This window comes from Sceloporus occidentalis, unplaced genomic scaffold (assembly GCF_023333645.1).
Source record: "Sceloporus occidentalis isolate IW3139 unplaced genomic scaffold, rSceOcc1.0.p SCAF_5, whole genome shotgun sequence".
In the NCBI taxonomy this organism is placed as follows: Eukaryota; Metazoa; Chordata; class Lepidosauria; order Squamata; family Phrynosomatidae; genus Sceloporus; species Sceloporus occidentalis.
In genome coordinates, this window is record NW_028316985.1 from 148,208,422 (window position 1) to 148,221,096 (window position 12,675).

Sequence of the window (12,675 nt, forward strand, 5' to 3'; positions counted from 1 at the left end):
AACCCCCTGCCATGCAGGAAATCTCAATCAAAGCATCCCTGACAGCTGGCCATCCAGCCTCTGTTTAAAGACCTCTAAGGAAGGAGACTCCACTACACTCCAAGGGAGTTTGTTCCACTGTCAAACAGCCCTTACTGTCAGAAAGTTCCTCCTAATGTAGAGGTGGAATCTCTTTTCCTGGAGCTTGCATCCATTGTTCTCTGGGGCAGCAAGCTTGCTCCCTCCACAATATGACATCTTTTCAAATATTTAATCAGGGCTATCATATCCCCTCTTAACCTTCTCTTCTCCAGACTAAACATCCCCAGTTCCCTATGTCTTTCCTCATAGGGCATGCTTTCCAGATGCTTCACCATTTTAGTCGCCCTCCTTTGGACATGCTCCAGTTTCTCAATGTCCTTTTTGAATTGTGGTGCCCAGAACTGGACACAATATTCCAGGTGGGGCCTGACCAAGCAGAATAAAGTGGCACTATTACTTTATTTTGTGTGTGTGTGTGTTTGTGTGTGTGTGTGTGTATACACAGCCCCAGTACCAACTGCCCTTCTCAGCAACTACAAAGAAGGAGCCAGAGGTGGAGTCGTCATAGCCAAGCCCCAGACCATCTTCTCTTGAAGGAGAGCTTTGGGTGCAACTTTAAAGTCAAGCCCTGGACCATCTTCCCCTGAGTGCCATGGTTCAGATTGTATTCCTCCCACAAGAGTCATTGAAACCAACTGCCACTTCTCTCCAGAGACGCCTCCCTGTCCAGGAACATCTGACTATATTAGATCCCTAGTCCCTTGTGGTAACCGAGGGAGAGAAGGGAAGGAGACAACATCTGGGAAAAGAAAGAGGCCCACAAGTGCTGTCTAGAGGCTGCAGGGAGGAAGAGGCTTCTATTCTTGCTGCCTGGACCTCTACTTCCCTCGCTGGACTGAGCCCTTGCAGGACTGAGGCCTTGACTCAGCAGGCACTATTTCATCCAGCACAGCTACCTTGCCTGCCTGAGGTATAAGGCTGGGATTTCTGTAGGAGACTCACCAAATGACATCCAGCTTTACTAGCTATTTGTCCCTCCCCCCCCCCCTGTTCCTGTCAGTTTAATAGGAAGGATGTATTTTCCTCAGAAAGGAGGGGATATACAGAGTCAGGGAGAACCCATTGGAGTAATTCAAGGCCGATGGAGATATGGAGGGAGGACACAATTAAAACACCAAGGAAGAGGGGAGCTCAAGAGGGTACTTGTGGTCCCCAAGCTGTCTCCCCATCCAAATAGTATAAATAGCCTTTGTAACAGTCTGCCTGGGTTGAAGCTGCTGCTGCTGACTGCCAGATCAGTGAATGGTAAAACAGCTACCATTCAGGACCTGATCCTGGAAGAACAAGCTGACTTGGCATGTATAACCAAAACCTGGTTGGATGCGACTGGAGTTAATCTCTCTCAGCTTTGCCCACCAGGTTTCTCTGTGCAGCAGCAGGCAAGGCCTGGGGGGCGGGGAGGTGGAGTTGCAGTAGTCTATCATGATTCCATCCCCCTGACCAGATGCCCCCTCACACAGTCTACAGATTTTGAGTGTGTTTATTTAAAGGTGGGTGGCCGGGACAGAATAGGGATTCTGTTGGTGTACTGCCCACCCCGCTACACAACAGTCTTCCTTCCTGAGCTAACTGGGATGGTCTTGGGGTTGGTGTTGGAGTCTCCACATCTATTAGTACTGGGGGACTTCAACAACCATGCTGAGACTGCCCTTTCAGGAGTGGCTCAGGATTTCATGGCCTCCATGACAACCATGGGTCTCTCCCAAGTGGTATCTGAGCCTACTCATGCTGCTGGACACACTCTGGACCTTGTTTTCTGTACTGGGTCGGATGATGATGATCTTGGTGTGAAAGAATTCTCCACAGTTCCATTGTCATGGACAGATCATTATCTGGTCAGATTTAGATTCACTGGGACTCAGAACCTCTGCAGAGATGGGGGATTGATTAGGATGGTCTGCCCCAGGAGGTTGATGGATCCAGATGGATACCTGAGGACTCTTGGAAAGTTTCCTGTCACCTTGGCAGGTGATTCTGTTGAAGCCCTGGCTAACCTTTGGAATGGGGAAGTTGCCAGGGCGGTGGACACAATCGCTCCTGAGCGTCCCCTCTCACGGAGTGGAGCCAAACCAGCCTCCTGGTTCTCCAGGGAGTTGATGTGATGAAGCGAATGAGACGGAGACTAGAGCGACGTTGGTGGAAGACTTGGAGTGTATGTGATCGAACACGGGCTAGAGCCTATTTGAAAACCTACTCTGTAGCAATGCGGACAGCAAAGAAATCATTTTTTGCTGCCACCATTGCATCTGCAAGGAGCCAGCCAGCAGAACTGTTCCAAGTGGTCAGGGGCCTTTTACACACTCACCCTCAGGTAGAGGATGCAGACCACTCGGAGGCTCGCTGTGAAGAATTTGCACTGCATTTTGCAGATAAAGTCGCTCAGATGCACTCCGACTTGGATGCTACAGTTGATACAGTGTCAGTGGATGTAACCTTGGCTCCTATTAGTCCAGTGTTAATGGATACTTTTCAACTTGTGCAGCCTGATGATGTGGACAGGATCCTTGGAGAGGTAAAAGCCACCATATGTATCTTGGACCCTTGTCCTTCTTGGCTTGTTAAACAGGCCAGAGGAGGACTGACTGAATGGGTAAAGGAGGTAATCAATGCCTCCTTACAACAAGGCAGAATTCTATCCTGCCTAAAGGAGGCTGATGTGAAGCCTCTGTTAAAAAAGTCATCTTTGGATCCCACAATAATGAAAAACTATCAGCCCGTGTCTAACCTACAATTTCTGGGCAAGGTTTTGGAACGTGTGGTAGCTTCCCAACTCCAGGGATTATCTAGATCCATTTCAATCTGGTTTCAGACCTGGCTATGGAACAGAGACAGCCTTGATCGCCTTGGTGGATTATCTACGCTGGGAACTGGACAGGAGAAGTGTGTCCCTGTTGGTTCTCCTGGACTTCTCAGTAGCTTTTGATACCATTGATCATGGTATCCTTCTAGACCACCTCTCTGGGATGGGGCTTGGAGGTACTGTTGTACAGTGGCTCCGTTCCTTCCTGGAGGGGCGAACTCAGAAGGTGGTACTGGGGGACTCCTGTTCGACCCCCTAGACATTGACCTGTGGTGTCCCTCAAGGTTCTATGTTGTCTGTTTAACATATATATGAAACCACTGGGAGAGGTTGTCCAGAGTTCTGGGGTGCGGTGTCATAAATATGCAGATGACACTCAACTCTACTACTCCTTCCCACCTCAATCCAAGGAGGCTGTCCTGGTCCTAAACCAGTGCCTGTCTTCAGTAACGGACTGGATGAGGGCAAACAAGTTGAAACTTAATCCAGAGAAGACAGAGGTGCTCCTGGTCAGTCGGAAGGCAGATCGGGGAATAGGGATGCAGCCTGTGTTAGATGGGGTCACACTCCCCCTGAAGACACAGGTTCATAGTTTGGGGGTACTCTTGGACTCAGCTTTGAACCTGGAGGCCCAAGTCTCTGCTGTGACCAGGAGTGCTTTCGCACATTTAAAACTTGTACGCCAGCTGTGCCCATTCTTTGAGAAGCCAGATTTGGCCACGGTAGTACATGCTTTGGTTACATCCTGTTTGGACTACTGTAATGGGTCCATTTTTTTTTGGGGGGGGGGGAAGGGGTGTGTGTGGAAGAGACAGTATTTTTCCCCATATGAACAGTGCAAGATGGGAATTGCAAAATCTTTAAAAAGTGATTTGCCTCTCCCAGAGATATGCAGAAGATGCAATTTGTTAGTAATTTATTTTTGGCTACAATCAGGTCAATCTAAGGAGTCTGAAAAGGTCCACAAAACAGGCTTGAGTCTACATGGCCACATTCTGCCAAATGTTTGCTTAAGCAGTCAGAGAAGATGCAACAGAACTTGCAAGACAGTAGCCCATTGCTAGGTTACCTGGCTAAGGGAAAGTAACACTGTTTTTTTAAGCCTAGGTGGGATGCCACATTCCTGCTTGAGTAGCTGGGTCACCAACAGTCACTACTGGACAGTGAGTGCTGGCTCCATACCTCTTCCAATTGGTGTCAGTTCTCATGTAAAGCCATTCCTGGAACCCCAGGGCACTGCTGCTCCATCTCCTGCCACAGAGAGATAGTCATAAAATACAGTGAAAATGCAGCAGGTACCCCTGATAAATTCCTTCTAAATCCTCACAAACCCACTGTGATTAGAATTAAATAGGAGAACTCTGGTAACATTTTCCCTGGTTGAAGCTACAGCTGTCAGTTGTACACAAAACAATATCCTTTCCTTTCTCTCTCCCCATTTTTTCCTTATAGAAAGCTAGCTTGAAATGCATCAACATTTGGATCAATATATGACCTATCTCTGTCAACATTCGAATCTCTTCACTTCAGATGAATCCCAAATTGGTCTGAATCTGCTTGATTCAACCCAGGCTTCATCTAAATATGATGCATGCCACTTGTATTTTTGCTTTATGGTATTTTGAATTGGGCTGCTGTTTTTCTGGGAACCATCTGTTAACTTTTAAGGTTAAGATATAATTGAGTTATTCTAATCATAGAGCTCTTTCAAAAATAATAATTGGAGCCGAATAAAGCATTAAAAGATGGACGATCTGTTTGTGAATCATGTCAAAATATGGTATATATTCGTGAAGATGGGCAACAGACTACTAAAATAATGCCTTCTAGTTTGCACGCAAAGCTTTTCTGTATGCTTAAAGCTCTTATCAAAGCCATTTGTCTATTTGTGGGCTAGATGACAGTGATAGTGGAAGGTAAACTAATGAATGGGAAAGGAGAAGACAAAGTGACAGAGTATCATCAAGGGTAATTATTATTATTTGTTACTTTTTATGTGTTTATTTATTTATTACACTTATATCCTGCCTTACTCCCAAAGTGGGATCCAAGGTAGCTTACAATACAGTCATTCCTTCACATTTGTAGGGGTAGGGACACAGGACCCCCACAAAAGTGGAAAAACCACAATATCTCTAGGTCTTCAAAGAAGTATGCTATAGACTCCAGTCAACAGTGCCAGCCCATCACTTGATTTCTCAGTGGGCCACCAGCATGCCTCAGCCAGGTTTAAACCTGGCTGGCTGTTTTGGAAGGATAAGAGATTGAGAGGAGGAGGAGGAGGAAGGTTAGAGGTCAAACTAGCTAAGGAACAGCTACAAACCTGCAAATAGGGAAAACCATGAATGTCAAACCGACAAATGTGGAGGGCCAACTAAAACACAGCTAAAATATTGATTGCAAAAGTAAAAAGAGAATTAAACATCAGTATTATTAGTTAACAGAAGTTAAAAACACTTAAAACATATTTACAAATAATTTCATTAAAATATTTTTTTAAGTTCAAAAATGAAAAATTATTATTATTATTATTATTATTATTATTATTATTATTATACATCACACTACATTACACACACACACTACAATTCCATCATTAAAAATTACAAATGTCTGCCTAAATAAGAATATCTTCACCTTCCTGTGGAAAAAGAGGAAAGAGGCCTGGCAACAGTCAAGGAGAAGGCTCTCTCATGAGTCCTCACCACCCTGCAAGGGTAGTGGGACTGTGAGATAGTCCTTCCCTGCAGATGTTAATGCACACCCTGGCTTATATAAGGAGATACAGTCTTTCAGGTAGTCTGGACCCAAGCTATTTAAAGATTTTAAAGTCAGAACCAGCAATTGAATTCTGCCTGAAATGGGGGGGGGGGGGGGGGGGAGGTTACATACTCTCTGTATTCATACCGAGACAGCATTTTGGAACCTTAGAAGTTTCCAAACAGTTTTCAAAGGCAGTCCCATAGTAGTCCAAATGAGAGTAAACAAGGCATGTGTCACCATACTGATGCGTACTGATACTGATGATACTGAACCCCAAAACTCCAGAGGACCTCTCCCAGCAGTTTCATGTAAATATTAAACAGCACAGAGGGCAGAGTTGAGCCTGAGGATAGTGGCTGGAGTATTGAACAGGTATCCCCCAGCAGCACCTTCTAAGTACATCTCTCTGAAAAAGAACTGTAAAACAGTGCCTTCAATCCCCATCCCAGAGAGGTGACTTGAAAAGAATACCATGGTCAATGGTATCAAAAGCCACTGGGAGGTCCAGCAGAACCAATAGGGAATACTCCCTAATTCCCTGCATAAGTTATTTACATAGGTGAGCAAAGCTATCTATCTAGGCAGGCCTGAAGCCAGACTGAAATGGAGCTAGATAATCTGTTTCAACCAGGAATGTCTGGAGCTGGGAGGCCAGCATAAACTCCAATACATCGCCAAAAAAGAGAGAAGATATTGGATATTGGCTGATACTACTCCAGTATGGTGGGATCCAGAGAGTTTTTTCTGCCAATAGTGGCTTGAACACAGCCTTCTTTAGACAAGATGGAAACCTGACTTGCTATAGTCAGGTACTCACTACTCCACTTACCCAATCCAGCCATTCCCCTCTTGCTGCTTTCAACAGCCAGGAAGAGCATTGATCCAGTATCCATGTGGTGGTTGTCACCTTTCCAAGATGTCTTTTCTTGTTTCTCTTAAGGCCCATAACATATTTGGGACTAATGTCATGTTTTACTGTATGTGAAATCTATGATTGGATGTACTTGCATATTTAATTTTGTATGAAAGCAACCATGGAATCATGGCCTCTGGATTCAACTGAAGTAGTGCTACTGGAGAAAAAGCAGTTCTTCCATTCTAAATCACCTGATTCCCCATTCTGTTACTCCTCCTCCTCCTCCTCCTCCTCCTCCTCCTCCTCCTCCTCCTCCTCCTCCTCCTCCTCCTCCTCCTCCTTCTTCTTCTTCAATAACTAGCATGACTACTAGCAGCTTGGATAGTGGTTTCAGACTACGAAACAGTTTGGGAGGAAATATATAACCCCCCTTTCCCCCATATAACAAATAATGGTTTTGTTGTGTTCCTTCAAGTTGTTTTCTTTCAAGGCAAATATATCATGGGCTTTTCCTGGCAAGATTTATTCAAAGGGGGGTTGACTGCTTTTGTCTGAGGTTGAGTGTCACCCAGAGGGTTTCCATGGCTGAGTAGGATTTGAACTCTGATCTCAAGAGTCATAGTATAGTATTCAAACCACTAGACTACACAGTCTTTTATAATAAATCTTAGCCACTTGCTGTTGCAAATGAATACAAATAATAGTGTTAAGTGATGCAGTCATATATCTGCTGTTCATCCTGTAGTTTGGTTTTTTGATGGATCTTGATAGCAAAAGTAAGCCCTGCTGTCCTATGCTGGGTCTCACATTTTCAAAGTGCAGAACTTATATAGCTTCTGTTGACTCCTCCTGAATTTCCTTCTCTCTTTGCATTCCCATCTTTTGCCAAGCATAATGCCTTTCCTTCAGAGTTCAGCTTGAACTCCTTATTTATATTTAAATGATGGATTCTAGTGCTCCAATAATCACTGGGATTATCTTCAGTTTAGTTTTGCATAATTGTTCCACTTCATGGCAAAGCAGAACAAAGTAATTTAGACTTTGTTACCTTTTATAGTTTTACTTCTTTTTCTTTTTCGGTGTTTCTCTCTTTAAGCATAACAGATTATTATTACAGATCTCTCTCTAGTGCAATAAGTATTCAACCTGTGTTTTGCTTCCTAGATCTCACACAGTTTTATTTTATTATTTGCTCCACACTTAAGTTTCTCAAGCTTATCGCACAGGACTTGGAGGAATGGAAATGGAACAGAACAGAGCAGAATGGGGGGGGGGGGGCATGTGTTACCGCATGGGAGAATGCCGCCAATGCTGCCAGAAGTCCTCAAGCTGTTCCCCAGCTGTTCCAAGGTAGTCGATTTTGAAGACTGGTTCAAAATAGTCCTTCAAAATCAGCTGCCAGGAATGGCTGGGGAACAGCTTGGGAACTCCTGGTGGCATCAGCAGAGTTCTCCCATGTGGTAACACACATTCCCCCTGGTTGCATTCCATTCTGTTCCCATTCCTCCAAGTGCTGTGTAATAAGCTTACCTGTTTGATACTCAGCATATCTGTTTGGGTGTATGTATGTTATTGCAAGTGCAAATATGCAAAAAACAAACAAAAAACAAAAACAAAAACAAAAAAGAGATGGCAGGGATTTATACATAAATTACAGCCATTTAACTTTTGTAGCTCAGATTTGCCCAGAGACTATTAAAAACAATGGTGGGATACAAACCGCCATATAGTACGTATAGGATACATACTAGGGTTAGGAAGGGGCGGTGCTTCTGCACCCCCCTAACCCTAGTACGTATCCTATATGTACAAGATGGCGGCGCCCCTTCCACATGGGCGCCATCTTTACGTACTGGACGCATAGCGTCCAGACGTGTCACGGCGCCTATGACGTCGCGAATGCGCCAGCGGCGCCTCGCGACATCATAGAGGCGCCGCAAAAAGAAGCTCCGAAATGGAGCTTCTTTTTTGCTCCGCGCGGGAGCCGCGCGGTTTGGCTGCTGCAGCTCCCGCGTGGAGCAAACGGCGGCGGCGGGGAAGCGCCGCAAAGCGGCGGTTTGTATCCCGCCTATAATTTTCAACTTTTAGAAACAAACCATAGGCATGTAATATGTTTATGATGGGTGCTTGTTTCTATTACAGTTTTATAATCTACATCAAAGTGAGATATGTATGAAATATACTCTCAGTTTCATAAAGGGTTGTGAGATTTTGTTTTTGCTGAAGTCCTATGCATGTCTGTATGTCACTCTCTCTCTATAAAACTATCTCGTGCATATCTGAATTTATTTATTTACTCTATTTCAATTTAATTTAACCCAGTAACATAGGGGTGGACTAATCCTGCAAATCATATTAATATGTCATTTAATCCCCATTGAGGACCCAACAGACGACACAACTTTTTTTTGTGGCCTCCCACAAATCATCTGAAGCCAAAACATGCTCCTCCATTTTTTTCAGGCAAATCTTCATAAAATCCATTTTAAAATAACAGTTTGCTTTGTTGTCCTTGTGTGCCTTCAAGTCATTACTAACTTATGATGATCCTAAGGATGAACCCCCTATTATGGGGTTTTGTTGGCAAGATTTGTTCAGAGGGGGTTTTCTTTTGCCTTTCTTTGACACTGAGATAGTCTGACTTGTCCAGGGTCACACATTTGCTTTCTATGGCTGAGTGGGGACTTCATTCCTGTCTTCCAAAAAACATCATGGGGAAAAAGGCATGTCAAAAGATGAAGAAAATCAGCAAAAAAGAAAAGAAAAGAAAAAGAAAAGAAACAAAATACAATGGACCCTTGTTATACACTGGGCTTTGGTTCCAAGATCCCCCATGGATAAGAAAATCTGTGGATGCTCAAGTCCCATTAAATATAATGACATAGCAACATGGTGTCCCTTATAAAAAATGGAAAATCAAGGTTTGATATTTGAAATTTATACTTTTTTTGAACATTTTCAAACCATGGATGGTTGAATCCGTGTATAAAAAAACTGTGTATAAGAAGGGCCAACTGTACAGGTAAATCAAAATTAGAAGTGCAAAAATAAAGATAAAACGTGGCTGCCTGACTGCGCAGGCCGGCCGCTTTGCTGCCTGGAGCCAGTGCAGCTCCCTGGCCCCAACTTCCTGGTTGGGGCCGTCCTCCGCGCTGATTGGTGGGCTGGGTGGAAGGGCCCACCCCTTCCGCCCGCGCCACTCTGTAGGGGCAGAGGTAGCCTCTATGGTGAGGCTTCAGTCCTCCAGGGCAGCTCATTGGTTGGGCTGACCTGGTGGAGGAGCCTCACCATGGGGTGAGGAGGTGGGGCCTTGGCTTATATAAGGGCCATGCGACCAGGCCCCGCAGCCATTTGCAGCTTGGCTCTCCCACCCACCCCCACTTGGGTGCTTGGGGTTTTCTGTCACAACTTGGGGCGGCAGCATAGGCCAGGATCTGGTTGGTTTGGTTACCAGGGCTATGGAGCACTGGTTTGGGAGTCAATAGGGACCCGGGGGTGAGCTGGGCATGTGTTGTGGCCATTGTGGGGGCCACAACATGGTTAAGCCACCCAGTGACTAGGGGCTTTGAGAACAAGAGAGCGCCTTGTGTGATGGTGGCTAGTTGGTGTTCCTTAGCCCCTAGGTCATCCCAACGCCTGGCGGTCACCAGGGCTCAGCTTATTGATTAACCGTGGGGTTATTTGATGCTTCAGATCCTGACCTTTTGCTTTGTGCCAACCCTTCTGTTCTGGTTTACTGTTGCTAATAAAGTTGTGTCCTTTCATCCAATTTGGTTTCATGTGGTTTTCTGCGCCAGCCTCAGGCAAATTAAAACTGATGTAGTCCACTGTGGAGGTATGTGGCAAAAACTGGCACCTACCCCTGGAACAATTATCCTCCTTGTATACACTAAAGTTCCCTGGTTACTGTTCAAAATGTAAAATATTTCAGCATTCCACAAGAAAATAATTAAAGACTATGTTCAATGGAACTTCCTTGGAGTTTGTCAGAGTATACTCCTAACCACCTGCATTTAATAACAGCATTTCAAAGAAATGTAAGTAGATAAAACACTACTGCCTTAGAAAATCTTTTTTTTCTCTTGACATGCCTTAGTTAACCATAAGTTAATTACTCTTCTGTTTTTGTACCAAGTAGAAAGTTCTTTGGTATCAGGTATCCTAGTAACCACACAGGATGACAATGATTCTTTATCCAAGTGATTTCCCAATTTTTATTTAATTCTATAGTGCATCCATCAAAGAGAGAGAGAGAGAGAGAGAGAGAGAGAGAGAACTTGGATCACAGGAAACAATAAAATAAGCAATCATCTATATCCCTAAAAACAGCCTATATCCCTAACACAATTCTTTTTCTGCACCCCTGTGAGTAATTTTCTTTTCAGAGTTCTTCCAAAGTTGTTGCCCAAGCTGTCTCTAATACCTATAACTCAGAAGTACTGCTATTCTTAAATATGTTTTAAAAGCCTTAATCCCTATCCAATTATTTATCTTTTATTCAGAAATGCTTCTTAAAGAGACATGATATGTTTAAGAGAGCTATGATTATGTTTCCAAGTTATGGTAGTATAGTTCAACTGGTAGTGTCAAGGACTGTAGAGACTGGAAAAAGCTGAAGTCTTCCAACAATAAGATGATGGAAGTCATAAACAGGAATGTCATGAAGAGATTTCTATCAAGCAAAGATACTGAGAAAAGGAAAGTGAAAGAGGAGAGATTACAATATTATGAGGAAGAATAAGTGGTGTTGATAGCATGGGTAGATGGTTAATTGGCTGGTAAGTTGGTAACTTGGTTTACAGGAAGGAAGAAGGGATTGGCAACCTTCAAACCTTCCTTAGAATTAGCTCGTGCTCCTAAACCCAACAACATAAATTGGGAATAGTTCCAAGTCCTGTCCAATGATATAAGCAAGGAGTGAGACTGCTATAAAGGGCTGTCATCTTCCAGATTGTTCCACTCCAAGGTTTTTCAAAGGAAAATATTTTCAATAGGAGAAAGAGAAATCAGACATTCCTACTATGGTAGTGGTTAAGAAAGAAGTGATGTTCACTGTATGGTGCACCAGACATTTTGGACCATAGTTATTGTGGTCCTTCACTACTGGTCATTCGGATTGTAGATCTTAGGACTTATTAAACCAATACATTTAGAGGGCCAGTGGTTCCTTACCCCTGTATTGATCATATGAATCCTGACACTGACGTTCCATGTTATTTGCAACAATGGCAATAATTTATACAATGAAAATGACACAACTGTAAACATTGTATTGTGAACGCTGCATATAGCAACAGTAATTATTTAAAGATTTTAGATGAAATTGTACTTACAAGCATATCATCATTTACCCACATCCAGTTCACTATTAATTGCCTCATTTTGTCATCTGGTTCATTAATTAAATTGATGGTAGTTAGGGTAGATGAAAACATGAAGAAAGGGGTGGGCAAACTGTGGTTCATAGGTTGCCTGTTGCATCCCCAAAATGTTTTTGTGACTCTGGACCCCTATGGAATGGCAGTTTTTGCCCTGAACAGGTTGTGAGGATCCCCCGACCTTCTCTCACTGAAAAATGAGTGACCAAAAAAAAAAAAAGAAAAAAAAAAGAAAATGAGCATCCAGTCACTTCTTGGTGATGATGATTCTTTTTTTAAAACATCCCCAGCCTGGTGCAATCTGCAATGAGTATAAGGGCAAAACTTTGAACCCCTACCTCACCAAAGTTGTCCATCCTTGTTATCCAATATGGATGACAGCAAAGTAACCAAAACATATCTTTATTCAGCACTATGGGTTGTGGGGAAACAGCTGCATTCTTTGGTTTTGAAGTGCAACACTAGATAACTGCTTCAGAAATAAAGTGAGATAGCTTATGCTTCTATTCCATCAAATCTTTGTTAAATACATTTCAGGTTTACCTCTCATTTTGTCCCACAAGATCCCACATTATATTTCATATTTAGCAGGAAGATTTCATTCTTCACCTAATTAAAAAGAAATGAAATGAAATCTTTTCTGTGTAATAGTACCTCAGGGATTCTCTCTCTGTAACATATACCTTTCCAGATCTATATCATTTATGACACATTTACTTTTGTATTTATTGAAAGTATGTAGAAGACATGGAGGATAGATTTACCTGTCACCAAAGCCTTTAGCAAATTAGTCTGAC

General features: G+C 43.3%; 1 pseudogene; it reads left to right on the forward strand.

Annotated features, from left to right (window-relative positions):
* Positions 1 to 1,094: 1,094 nt before the first annotated feature.
* Positions 1,095 to 4,341, forward strand: LOC149312968 (uncharacterized; annotated as a pseudogene).
* The last annotated feature ends 8,334 nt before the right edge of the window (positions 4,342 to 12,675 follow it).